The sequence below is a fragment of the Xiphophorus hellerii genome, chromosome 10 (genome assembly GCF_003331165.1).
Source record: "Xiphophorus hellerii strain 12219 chromosome 10, Xiphophorus_hellerii-4.1, whole genome shotgun sequence".
Classification (NCBI taxonomy): domain Eukaryota; kingdom Metazoa; phylum Chordata; class Actinopteri; order Cyprinodontiformes; family Poeciliidae; genus Xiphophorus; species Xiphophorus hellerii.
The window spans coordinates 7,626,934-7,641,981 of NC_045681.1; positions in this window are offsets into that span (position 1 = coordinate 7,626,934).

Sequence of the window (15,048 nt, forward strand, 5' to 3'; positions counted from 1 at the left end):
TTCAGCACAACATACTTCTCTGCCTTTCCCTCTTTGATCTTCACTAATTAACAGAGAATAGGAATCTTGTGGCAGACCATCTTCAGAAAACATACACAATAAAGAAGCTGTGGCTAAGACCAGACAGGGTGATATCGGGTCCCTTATTTGGGAGGCATTTCCATTCATTCCTTCAATATTCCATTCCTGGTTCTGCTTCAGGGGTTTGTCTTTTGTGGAGCGCTGAATGGGAAAGCGAGGGAGCGTCTCTGCTTCCGTTAATTAGAGCTTTATGCAAGTTTCCGCTTCTTGAAGAGTCAAAGTTTAAGCAGTGGGAGAAAAAGAAAAAGAAACCCTCTGTTGTTGCTTCAAACTCTCTTGTCCACTGCGACTTCAAAGACACTATAAGGTAGAGCTGATTGGGTTTGCGTGGCAGGTTAAAATGCTGAAAAGAAGAATTTTTTTATTTTTATTTTACAGAGTAAGGCAGGTTCAGAAGCCCTTTTTTCAACCAAGCTTCTTTGGACATTCTGCAATGATTTTCTAGATCCATCTCCCCCAGTAGAGATGGACTGAGCCTAAAAGGAATGTAATTTTCACCTCTGTCCGACTTACTGATCAGAAATTCAAAAATGCAATTTTCTTTCTGGTTAGTGAATGTAATAAAGTACTGACAGTTTGCTGAAATAAAACCAATCTTTGGTGTGGAGTTTCTTACTGCAGGAGGAAGAGAGAGACTTTCAGCAGACAACAGGAAGGCTGATTACGGTAGATGAAAGGTGCTCGGTTTTATCATTTTGTGTGTTTAGCCTTTAACTGTCATGGAACCAGCAGGATTGGGAAATGTTGGCTTTTGGAAAATCTCATAGTTATGGTAAGGTATATTTCTACATGCTTTAGAAATATACAGACATCACATTTGTAGTTATAGTCACTAACCTTGCTGATCACCAAAATATGATGCTAAAGACATTGTTAAATCATTTTTGCAGTGACTCCTTTCACAGATATACATTAGCTAAATCGATGGTTATTATTAAACTATAAAAATATATTTTTAAATGCTGTTCTTACATCTTTACATGCTATAGTTTTTAAGGAGAGACTGGAATCAATAAACTGGAATCGGCAGGTTAAATCTTTACAAAATAGAAATCAGTGCATCTGAATAATCCTATATTTCAAGTAGAGCTCAAGGTAATGGCACATTCAAAAAACTATTAGATGCATAGTGATTTTGCAGGAACACATGCAGGTTCTACACATGAAATGACCAACTGTTTGTGCAAGCTTAAATGAAGCACAAGAAAAAAAGAGAAGAAAAAGAAGTCCTGGGGTTTGTTATGACGTGTTGCTATGGGTGTTCTTTTAAACCTTAAGATTTCCCTTTGCCTCATTAGTTAACACACTTTCTTAGTTTTGAACAATACCTTAGCTTGAGGTCTCCCAGCAGAAATCCCCCCACTCCGTCAATACTTCCAGGGCCTGCAGCAGAGTTTCAGAGAGAAGGCCTTCCCACCCCTGTCCTAACAGCTTTAATACTTGTAATTATCTCTTGCTGGGGGAGGCTGGAAATTGGATTAGGGTGGTGAGTCTCAGCTGAATGAATTACCTCCATCTCCCCACTTGGTGGGCCACACGCTGATAAAGTGCGGAAAAACGGATTTGGATTCTGCCTTAGCATTCATGGCTTCCTTGTGGAAAAATGAAATTTTCCAACAGAAGGGGCCAGCGTGCCAGCAGTATCTGTCCACAGCATGTTTCATCTGCTCCTGCTCTTCTGGAAATGCAATTACCTGCGTTATCGGGGCCTAAATGGTGACAGTTTGGCAGGGGAGCTGTTACACCTGCCAAAGGCATCCTTCCACGCTGCTTTTTGTTGCATTCAGTTTTCTTTCAGTGTGAAATTAGTTCTCCTCATTTCCACCTGTCAGAAATAAAACAATTTCTGGAATTGCTTACAGGTAGAATACAGCAGCTTGAGATTGGTATTGCAATGAAGATGGAGGGATACATACTTAATTTTATTGCCAAATTAGATTTTTATCCCCAATTTCTTCAAGATTTTGCTCTTGTCAGAACAGACAAAAACTCTTCTGACCTTCACAGTGATGTATGGTGGTGGCAGCACCATGCTGTGGAAATGCGTTTCATCAGCAGACATAGTGAAGCCACTTGTAATTAACGGGATGATGCATGGAGATAACTACATGAAGAACAGCAGCTCTAAAAGACCTGAGAGTGAGGTTTAGATGTGTTTACGTGGTACTTTAGGTCATGCACAGTGGCATGTGATAACGTTAGTGAGCCAAAATAAATCAGCGTTTCTAGATAAATCACACCAGTTTTTTTGTTTAATTTCAGTATGGAATGCCCTGAATAGATTGGCACAAATGAAAAAAGAAATAGTTGTGCCTATTTTCTCTCTTTTCCTGTGTAGGTTGCAAACTATGCATTTTTTTTTAAATTAACCTTTTGTTCAAGACATTGTGTTCATGTTCTCTGTAGAAAAAGTTTGATGTTCTGAAAGCTAAAATTAGATGAAAAAAATGTGTTTCTTTGATTTTGACAAAAAAACATATAATATTATAGTAATTGTCATAGCACTTAATAAGATGTCTTTATTTTCCAAACTTCATCTGGGTTTTATTTTTATTTAAGGAAAACAATGCCTGTTTTGATTGCAAAGGCTACTGATCCTGCTCCACAGAATATTGATGTGCCTACTCAAAGTCTATACTTTACTTGAAAATAAGATAAACCTGGAAAAACATTCTTCACAGATGCTTTTAATTTGAAGGTGGTTCTAAAAAGTACTAATTAATGGGTCCTAGATACGTTACAAAAAACCCAAGAATATATTGACATCAGTGGTTTAATGTGACAAAATGTAAAAAAAAATAAATAAAAATCCAAATGCCATAAAGATTGTCCAAGGGATTTAGATGTATTGATACAAATGTTTGGTGAAAAAAAAGAAAGAAAAAAGTTAAATGTTTTTAGGGAAAAATTTGGGGCTGAAAGAAATGAAAACAAATTAGAGAAAAACAAATTGATCAAGCAGCATCACCGTTTTGTTTCTGTACTGTCATGTCTTTTACATGAATCGCTGAACATAAATCAAAGACTGACTAAATTATTTACCGACATCAACTCAGCTAATGCTCTACATGCGTTGTTTCTCTCAGAGGAGAAAAAGGTTTGAGCTATTAAATCAATGTGTGGGGCGACCTGCCACTGTGCACCTCTAATACGACACAGTGACTAATTAAACTACAGGAAATTACTGTATTTTCTCCAACAAAAAAAGACAAAAAGACATTTCCCACACTTTTCATGTCTCTGGGTATATTTGCCAGTCAAATACCTTAAAATTACCAGAAAGCATGAAACATTTCCCTAGATTTTCAGTCTAAATGAAGCCAAAATTACCTCAGACTGAGCTGAACCAAACAGATAAAGCTTTGAGAAGTTAAAGACTTTCACTTAAGCTGGAATGAGGCCAAGTTTGTTTTCCCGTTGTTCATTAGGCAGAGGTTTAATTTCGGTTTCATATTTAATTTCCCGCTGTGTCTTTGTGAGGAAGTCAGATCAAACAGAGGACAAACTGGCCCTACAAAAAGCAGCACTCTCAAACAGAAACCCCCCTTGTCGTTTCCACTTCCCATTCTTTTAACCCCCTACCGAGGACAATCCTGGAAGGTAGATAAAAAGAACAACAAAAGATAATTAAATCTAAAAAAGGAGGAGAAAATCTTTGTTTTCTCACTCAAACAGTTGGGGATAAATTTTAGCACAGTAAGAGTTGAACTAATGTATGCGATAGCCCGATGGGAGTCCTTCAACTTTTACATTCTGTCTCGGACATGGATGGGTAAATGCAATATTACGCTTCCCTGTAATTGTAATTTTTTCCTATTTTTACCTCCTTACCTCATTTAGAAGCATAAAGAAAGCAATACAGATGATTTTTTTAAATCACCAAAAGCCAAATTTATAAAATCTACAATTATCAATTTACACGTGTGCCGTCATCGGAGGAGTGAAGTCTGCATTCATGTGCATTGTTGTCCCAACTCAGGTCAGTCCCATCAGTGACAAATTTAAAAGTATAATACAGTAATGCTTCACATAGACCGGGCTATTTAGGCGGGAATTTAATATTCATTGCTTTTGCAGCTTGGTTGGCTTTTAGGTGCTATCACCCTCATCCACCCTCCTCCCAGCCCCACCCACTCCCAGCTCCGCCGCCATTTACACCACTACATTCAGCAAACAGGGGCAAACGGCAGTGACTGGGACAGACATCTGAACGCACATCTAGCCGTCTCTTTGACCCGCCCTCCTTCAGTCATTTTCCCCCCCCATTCTCTGAGCAGGGCTGCCTCTCTCTGTCCCCCATCACTCTCCCTGTCCTTGTTTTTGATCTTCAAACGCTGGTAGGGATAATGACTACAAATCAGGGATGAAGGTGAGTGATCACAATGTGGCCCACCCATCCCAGCTGGCCTTTTTACTCCCCTCGTATGATGCATCTTCCTGACTCTTTCTGAGAACTCGCTGAACTGTACCGTAAGGATTTCATGTGTGGTTCACGGGAGGCAGAATGTGGCAGGACACATTTTGTGTGCAAGGCCTCCAAAAATAGGCATGAGCAGACTGTTTTGACCTAATTTAATTTTGTGCTTGAATGTTGGCTTATGCAAGTTTTATAACAACTGTACTGATATTTTGGGAATGTGAGTAATGCTTTTTTTTTCATAACACACAAACATCATTCAGTTAATCAGTTTTCAGCACAAACAGGTACAAATTAGTACATTTAGCTAGTGATGTTCAATGATATCCTATTCAATAAAGCACAACTTTTAAAAATGTTTAATACAAACATTTTGCTCTTTGCACAAAACAAATTCAGATATTTCCATCTGTCAGTTTTTTCTAATGTATGGATTTCCTATTGGTTTGTAAAAAAAAAAAATCATAAATACATGACAATAAATGTCTAAATTTTCAACTGTAATAAAAAAGAAACGTTTCATGAATGGCATTTAATAAAAAAAAAATCAGATTGAAATATGTTGTATTAGGCTTTGCTGAATTAATTAGATTTGAGGGTAAAATAGTTACTAGACCATTATTCTGTAGATTTTTCAATCAAAAATTGGTCATTCTTGACCTTGAGGATTGGTGTCTTGCATGTTTTAGATGTTTCTGTGATTGAACACAATTTAATATGTATTAATTGTTCAATAGAAGGCCGCCTGTTGAAGCTGGCGACACGCTGAGGAGATAATTCAATTATCTGAATCAGGTGCTGGAACAGGAATATGTCTAAATTGCATATAAACAACAAATTTCTAAATAAAAACACACCATCTTTAATGGAAAAACTTCTTGGTCTAATGACAATGTTCATGCGACTTTAAGATCTCCTTTCTGTTTGGCCATCAAATCAAAAAGTGTCCTCCTACCAGGAGTCATATCCTTTCACATCATAAGTTTCTAATGGGCAGTTTAGATGATTCATGCCAATCAAACATCTGTTCTCTGTTCCCTTTGTCAAGAGGAGCACCTGTTGACCTCCAAATGACCTCTGCTGGTAAGCAATGTGGTGGGAGAAAGCTTTACTATAGTTTCCTGTTTCAGACCGGAGATTGGGAGAAAAAGAAAAAAAAACAACATGAAGAGGTTTTATGACTACTGTTTACCTTAGTGGAGTACTGCCTCTTTCCCCCCCTTTTTTGTTCTTAATGTGCTGCCGAAAAAAATGTTTCACTAGGGAGCAGGAGGTGAAATTTTTCTCATCCAAATGGATGGCAATTTCCCACCATTTAGCACCTGAAGGTAATTAGCTTGAAGAGATTGCGGAGTGAGAAACACGTTCATGGAACATTAACTCTCGTACATTCTCCAGTTGCAGAGAATTAATAGGAAAGATTAAAGTTTAAAGAGAGCAAATGCCATTACCACACAAACCACCTCTCTGTGCCACCATCTTGGGCTAACTTTTCCCTCTTTTTATAATAAGTCTGCATTTCACAATGGCGTTGGAGTCTGGTGTACAATAGCAGGTAATAAATGGTGGAAATGAGACAGTTCTTTAGGGTTGCTCCATGGTTCTGTATGAGATAATGGGGAGCCTCAATAGCCTGCAGCATTATTTTTCTCCTTAACAGCTTTCTGCTTGCTTCCACTACACTCTGATGCAGTATGCTAATAACCATTTCAAACACCCTTGTGCTCATGAGAATGCTAAGCAAATGCAGACTTCAATCTAATGAAGAATTTAATACCTTCAATTGTATAGGCCCCTTATCTAGCCTTTAAATATCATTTTACAATCACTTTATTAGGTACAACTTGCTAGTAACAATTTGGACCCCCAATTGCCTTCAGAACTGCCTTTATTCTTTGTAGCATACATTTAACAAAGTTGTGGAAACATTCCTCTGAGATGCTGGTCTTAATTAACATTATAGCATCACACAGTTGCTACAGATTTGATCAGTTTCATTGGGGAGCAGGAGGTGACATGGATCGCAGATCCATATTTTAAATCTTCTGTTTCCTCTCATCCCAAAACTGCCCTACAGTATTGAAATCTAGTGACTGTACAAGCCTAGTCATTAAGTATAAGGTGTCTGGTTTGGGCAAGATGTAGATGTTGTGGTTACATTGACATCTTCATGCCATGACCTTCAGAGTCCATTCCTCTCATTTTTATGTCCATGGTTCTTAACCAAAAAAAAAAAAAGATAGACTGCTCCCTCTTGGTTGGGAGTCTCAAATGCAGGAGTTAAAATATTGTGCATTGTAGATGAGTGAGGGTGGAATGGAATCATAGATGGATTGATGGATTGGGGTATTATCTTCTGTAATGGAGGCACTGTTTATGTTTGTTGTCATGAAGAAAGAGCAGAACCAAAAGGCAATCCTCTTGACTTACTGGAGAGCTATGGTCCAACCTTCACCTACGGCCACGGGACATGGATTATGTAGAAAGAAATAGATCCAAGATGAAAGTGAGTGAAATGAGTTTTCATTGTAGGTGGCAGGGTTCCCTCATAGAGAAAGAGCGAATCTCAGTCCCTTGGGAGAGGGTTGGCATAGTGTCACTGCACATTAGCATTAAGGAGTTTCCTTATGAGATCTTCTGGGTACGTCCTGCTGGAAGGAGGCTCTAGGGCAGAATCAAAACTTACTGATTGATAAATATCCCATCTGTGCTGGGGATACTATGGGATCCCCAGAATGATCTGGAGATCGTCACTTGGGATTTTTGTTGTGGGATGTTTTTTCTGGAAAGATTACCTCTCTGACACTCATAGAAAAGAATAAGGATGGATAAATGGTACACTGGTCATAAAGGTTTGGCTAATAATACTGAGATTGACAAAGTTCTATTGGTCTTAAATGGCTCAGGAAACTAACACCAACACCTTACCTGTAATTTGGAGCAGGGTGGATCCAGGCTTTTGTGTTTTTAACCCTGAATTCTTACCCTACGACAGATATTCATTGGCTAAGACAGTGTGCAAACAGTTAATGTCCATTTCTGGTAAGCCTGTGGCAACTGAAGCCTCAGTTTTCTGTTCTTGGCCAACAGGAGTGACATCAGCTTGTAGGTGTAAATGCCTAAATGCATTAAAGTGCTGCAATCCATACTAACAAGAAATTAAACATGTGTACCTAATAAAGTGGCCAGTGAGTGTAAGTGCAAAATTCAGAAAGAAATGCTCTGCTGTGTTTTAGAAGTCCACTTATCTTGTAGTTTCTAAGCTTTCCATGCTGAGGAACAGAGTATTCTAAAGCAGATCAAACCAATGGAATAAATCATACCTTTGTATTTAAAAACTGAAAGAAATTAAATTGAGACATGCTGGAATTTATTGCCCAGAAAATCCCATTCTACTATCTGATTTGAAAAGTCCAGTCCTCCAAGCTCTAGAAAATCTATTTTCCACATTTTAATACCCTGCATAACAGTCCTCATAATTCATTCGAGTGTGTTAAGCACAGTTTTATTAGATCTGAAACAAATTTTGGTGGGGGATCCTATAGGCCATTAACCATGGAGTAATTTTATCCTTGTTTCCTTAATGATGCCATAATGGCGAGTGAATTTCTTAACTAAAGACCAAAGAACATTTTGAAGGTCAGCTTCATCTGCAGACTCCTTCATGCGCTTCTGTGAGAGATTGGAAAAGTCTTAGAATTTTGAAGAGTCATTAATAACGCTAAAGCTGAAGGCCTATTTGTGTTATAGCTTTCTACCTTGTAATGTAACAGTTTCTCCCTGTTCCTCCGCTCCTTTTCCTTGCTTCCCTCTGCTTTGCAGCGCCTCTCAAGCATAAAGAATAGAGTGCTGATTGAGAGGGTGCAAATGGCAGCGCGGTGACAAACAGATCCCAGATGTGGGTGCCTCAATAATTTAAATTTTATGCCTTTGTTATCACTTTAATCATTTTCTTTATTCGTTTTGTCTCAGTGATCGGAGAAACAGTTGATAGGCCGAAATGTCCTGGGAACTATTTTTATTTGGTGTGTGGTGCAAAGTCTAATTAGAATTAGAATTTTGCTGAGCCTTGAAATGGTTGGTGCTTTATCCTGATCGCCTTAGATATTGTTCGAAGTCAGTCATTTGTCATAGCAGAGCATGCTGGGAAGGCTGTTGCTAATCAAGCCTCTATCTCCTTCACTCTTTTTCTGCTGCCATTGCACCTCTGTCCAAATAAATGCTGTTAGGTAAGGATGAATGCAGCCTTGGCTCCGACACTGAATGGTGTGGATGCCCCACAAGCAGCATTTAAGACAAGTTAACCCAAAGTGGAACTTTAAAAGAAACTTAGAATTTTCAATTTGATAAGGAACACCTCTGGCTGTCATTAACAGGAGACATTTTTACTTTTTTTTTTTGCTTTTTGTAAGCTTATGATGTCTGGAAGTATCTTAACTTATGAATTTTTTACTGTTTGAGTGTTTTTACTTAACTTAATCTTGTTTTATTAAAGGTTTTGTGATTCATTTCTTTTGATATGTTTGAAATTCAATTTTCTGTACTTTATTTTAGTTAATTTTTGTGCTCAGTTTCTTTGCCAATTCCTGTTTCTAATTGTCAGGTGCCTCATTTTTTAGTTTTTTGGTTATATGGCTTTGTTAAAATGTATGAGTGTGAGACCCACATTTCTAAAACAGAACTAAACATGGAGAAGAATCATTCAGTTTTTGTGCTCCACTAATCTGGAAAGAATATATTTATATTTTAAGTTTCATGCTATCAAAATTTGGCCAGCATGAGTGCTAAAGGTCAGGAAGAGACTGGAGTTCATTGTGAAACAGTGAAAAGAAAATGTGGTTTATTTACACTACTAGATACTAGTATCAACACTATATACTTTTTCTTATATCATGTAATTTTGGGTGCTTACGATTTAAGAAGCTGTATTTCATATTCTACTCAAAAAATAGTGATTATTGTTAACCCTGATAAAATATATGCAAACCAGTTTTATTGGGTAAATTCAAAAATAAGTTACATTTAGTCAAAATGAATCTATAGGTGAAGTAGATCCAGAGATAAAAGAGCGCCCTCTTTAATGTGAAAGAGAGAGCTGCAGAAACTGTCAGCATTGGTATTTAAAGAATCTAGGAGTCTTAAGAACTGCCTGAGTCTTTTGTCCACCAGGTGAGCAGGGGTTCATTCAAGAAATTGAAGCTGACAAGCCTTAACATTTAGAAATGTAACAATAAATGGCTTTTATGCAGACATGTCCCGATGCGTTGGTGGCACACACCATCAGGAAGAAAGCCGCCGTTCACGGATGTCACACTCAGTGAGTCTATCAGGGTAGGAGAGCCCTCACTAAAATAAGACCCCAAGAGGACTTCAACTATCAATCAGACCTATCACATCACACCACTACCAGCATCTTAAATGTGTATTATGCCCTCTATACTTGTGCTCTATTTCTGTTTCAGTTTTTTTCATTTATAAACACTGTACAACCATTCTGTGACCCGTAAGTACATTCACAGACATCCAAAATCAGCTTTTTGTTAGTTCTTTAGGAATTGCCAGAAAGCCAGCGTCTCCCTGAGACTCCTCTTTTTTCAAATGCTAAGAAATTACCCTCTGTGGGAAAAAAAAACCTAACATAGCAAAATGTACCTTTAATAGCTCGAGACATTTTTCTTTTTCAGCAACAAGTTTAATTGGAAAGAAGTAGATTTGTCTTTGAATGGGCAGAAAAAGAAATAAATCGGTGTGACAAGATGATCGATTAGCTGTAACTCTACCTGACACAGAAATTAGGGTTTTTTAATGATGGGCTGCCTCTTCTTGGACATGAAATTCAAATGCTCTCCCAAAGTCTACCTTCAGCCATCACTTGTCTCCCTCGCTTGTACGCTCCAAACGCAGGCACTTTGTCTTTGTCACTGAAGAAAGGACATTGTTATTACCGACATGCCTTTGTATCAGCCAATTTCATTCCTTTACAAGTAACATCTCATTGAGTTTACCTCTGCTGCTGGCTTATGTTTTATAACCTGCAGAAAAAGCTGAACGATTAGCTTTACATTCTTACTTTATCTATCTTTTATTCTCTATCTAATTATTCTGCACTGATATGAAGAAGGATTGTTTTAAATAAATGAAACTACACTGCTGACTGAATGAAATTATCTACAACCTTTCTATCTACGTATTTAATATATTTTGATACTAAAATAACTAACCATGAAGAGGCACTAATTTACAGTTCATAAAATGTGCATATTTCTCATTTACGACCCGAGCGAGGCATAATGTGGCACTTTTTTCAATCAAATTATAGGACAAAGAGTGTGATAAAGTGTCAGAGGACTTTTGAAGCTTAAAGGTAGCTTATGAGGCTCAGCAAGCAGGGGGTGGGATGTGGGGTCGGTGCTGGCTGAGAGGGTTAGGTGGTCGCAAGGTGTTCGCCTGTGAGAGTAGTGATGCAGCTCTCAACCGTCTGTCCACATGGCTGGAGGTATTGATCCAGTTATCATTGCTAGATCATCACTATATAGACTCAGGAGCACAGAGCGCTGGGATGCCAACTGAGGCTCACTGACTGAGAGACTGCCTGGAGGAGAAAAGCTGCTGCGCTAAGGAACGAAGTGATATTAAAAAAAAAATGCAGGGTTCACCACATGGCTGGTTCCAGCATTTTTAAAAGCTCTACAGAGTCTCTGAACGGGAATGCTTTTTCTTACCTAGCAGCTGCATGAGCTTTAAATATTTGCTCAGATACAAAGTTATCAATCTGAAATGTCCAAGGGCTCAAGGTTGAAACATAAAAAAAAAAAGAAACGGTGTTTCTTTTTTAAACATTCAGAAACAATAGCTTGTTGTTTCTGCTGTAACAAAGCAAAAACATCCTGGATTTGAAGTGTAACCAACAGTGGTGTTTTAGGTGACTCCAGATGGCCGAGAACAACAATAGATTCAGTCAGAGCAAGCTCCTACTGACGCCCTGTATTTCAAGGCATAAGTAGTTTCTTCTGATTATCTGAATGGTCAGCAGCACAATAGTAGGAAATATGAAACTTTCTCTATAAAATGAAAATAGAAAAGTGTTTCATTTATAGACAAAAAAATCTTATTTTTGTTGACCTGAAAATACAAAAAGCAGTGAAATCCATAATTTGCTGATAATTAAAATGTTAATTGTTGATTCTGTCAAGCTTTGAATGTGAGGACTAAGTTTTATTTAATGAAGTTCGAACATGTCTTTGTCTGATTGAATATGTACTGTAAGCGATGTAAGACATGGCAATTATTAAGGTCAAAGTGATATCTTAGTTTTTATATAATTTTGGAGTTTAGAGTCTCTGATGCTCAGTGAAATTAGTTTTTGAAGACAAATAAGAGTATTTGGTATAGTCATCCTTTGTTATGCCTATTTTCTGTGTCTAATTGGTTAAAAAAGCACTTTTAAGACTATTTTAAAAGTCTTAAAAGTGACTTGACTGAAATCTGTGAACCAATAGATGAGAAGGAGGAAAAAAGGAATGAACTGATTGGTCATTTGACCAGTTTGTTATTTTTGAGTAAAGTTGTGTGAAGTTATTGTGAGATCACAGCTTGTTTATTCTCCATGGAGACAAACTCAACATGACCCAGTAAGCTTTCATAAGTTGCATATTAACAACCAGTTGCACATGGATCTAAAGTTGGGACTATCTAAACATTTAATGTTTAATATTTAATGTCTTGTGCCATAACAACCAGCACTGCCTATCATCCTGGCAGCAACCCTATATTCTGATCAAACAGCTGTTTGTGCTGAAGCTCATCTGTCCTATCAGCTGCATTCTCCCACTATTTCTAAGAGTAGAATTGTATCTTCACACAATTGAACAGTGAGAATCAATGTAAGTTTATTTTCAGATAGAGTATGGAGCTTTACTATTTGAAAGAAATCTCAGAACAGGGTCCCTGCTCCTCTGCAGTGAAAAACGTGGTTTTCCAGGCATCTGTTCAGGATGACTTCTGGATGCCTCCCTTTGAAAATTTTCCCAGGATGCCCCAAGGAGAGCAAATCGCTGTGCTGCCCCTGGCCTTGAAATGCCTGGGCATTCCCAGGAATGAGCTGGAGAGAGGTAATTCTGGGTTTCCCTTCTGGATTCACATGGAAGACAATGGATGGATGGAAACCACAAGTATTAACACTGATTTTGTTGAATGTAATCTATTAATTTATTAGCATTTTCATCCAAGTCATGCACCTACAAACAAATCCTATTTGCATTTTTACTGTTACCAGACTACACCAGCAAAATATAAAATATTCAATGCTCTCTTAGACAGAACATGCAATAAGAATAGCAAATTGCCCAACACCTTAAAGGTGATGCTTTCTGAGAGCAGAGGCTATAAAGCTCACCTCTCCTCACTAATATATACTAAACGTCCAATATTTCATTTGCTTGATCACCTTGCCTTAACAAAATCCCCTCATTACAGATTTATTGCAGCATAGGTCACAGTGCAGTGGAGGTGCAGCGTTCTCCAGATGTTTATGAATCCTAAGAGCTTTCTGCTTGCCCAACTTGCACAGTCTTTGTCTTATTTAGAAAGAAGAAAATGTGATATATGACAGGTGATAGTGCCCTCATTTGTTCTGTACATTGCCTCACGCACACACCCCACCACATGTCAGTGCCAGTCTCGGTCTACCAGCAACTGCCCTCCCCACCCCCCGCCCGACCATGAGAATCAACCCCCACTCTCCCACAGCTCTCACTTCCACTCCACTACCTCCAACTCTCCAAAATGATTCTGTTGTCCCTGGCGTCCACCACGAGGAGGTAGGCCCAGAGCTGTGGAGCACAGCCGCCACCACCGCCAGCATTGCCTCTGAAGGATAATGCTGTTTATTGCATTTGTCAGGTGTTCGCAGCAATACTTTGTAAGTCTATTGCCTACTTACTGCCTTGTACTTTAAGCTAGTGCTGATGTGCCTCAATTGTGCATTTCTGGTTGTGCTTTTTTGGCAAATTGATTAATGGCTGAAGGCTGTAAATAGGAAACGGCTAAAAAAAAATAATGCCACATTATGTTATTCTGTTTTCCTTTTCTCTTATTTCAGCTGACAGTGCCTTATAAAAGGGGTGTTTACCCTTTGAGAGTTTTTTTTTATTACATCCGATCAACTCAAAATATTTGATATTTTTTTCCCAGACTCACATGAAGTAATGCTTATTTTTTTAAAGTTCAAGATAAATTATCATCCTTCTTTATTCAGGCAGCTTGATTTGCGAGCGTCGGTCTTGGCTAACTTATTTTTTATTAATTAGGCATAAGCTATTAGTTTACCCACAGCATGCTACTGCCACCACCATATTTCGTTGTGGATGGCGTGTTCATTATTTTTCCATTATTCATATCCTTTTGAATGTCAGGAAATAAGTTACATTTGTCTGATCATAGCACCTTCCACATGCTTGATGTTTTCCCCCACAGATATTGTGACAAATTGAAATTGCGGCCTCCAGGTTTTCTTTTAACAACTTAAATATCTTCTTAACTTTTAATAAAAAACCATAATTACAGATTATGGTGACTTCTGGTTTATTTTCACTGGGTTTTCTTTCATTCATGCACTATTCAGATTTTTATTTGTCTAAAGACTTTGAAAAGCATTTACAATATATCTGCACTTCACAATTATGCACTTTTCTGTGTTAGTCCATCTAACAAAATCCCGTCCATTTAAATTTGCAGTTATGTGAAAAAAGGTGGAAAAGTTAAAGCGGTATTATTTTTGCATCACTGTGAATTCCCCTTATTTTATCAACCTGTTTCTTCTTTACTGGACCAACTATTGTTAAAATAAGTAATTCCATTCAATGTTTTCCTTTATAAAGCCACAGTAGCCTGGTATGTGAGTGCCACTGTAACATTATTGATGAGATCATTATTATGTATAGGATCCCTTAGTGAATAATAACCCATTATCTTTCATTTTTCCTGTTTTTGTCACTGGATGTTGGAAAGGTTAGGCAATTTATTTTAATGTTAATACTGTCAGGCACTTACAGAGCCATGTCTTTGTTCCCAATGCATTTTCCACATGGGGCCATGATTGGTTTTAAACTAGACTACATCTTTGAACAAGCTATTCCAACAAATCTCAGTGCAATTCCTTTTCTTTTCATTCAGTTAACTTCGGGTCACATTAACGCAAAAATACAGAAGCCCTAATAGTAAAGCTTATTCAAAATAATCCTTATTTGACCCACAATAAAAACAGAACCACAACAGAGTACAGCTGAGATCTTCATTTTAAATCCTGCAGTGATACAAAACATAAGGCAGCTTGATAGTGATATAAATATACTTCCACCCATAGACAAAGGAAAGGGAGAGAAAAAAATGCTCTGAACGCTTCAGTGCATTTAAATTTATACAAACTCTCCTCCTGACAGTGATGAATGTTACACTGTATTCTACAATATGTTTAATGCATAGGCCTGTTAAGTTTTCTATTCCTGTGCTGCGGCGTGGAGTCACCTCCTCTGCAGTTTACGAGATACCAG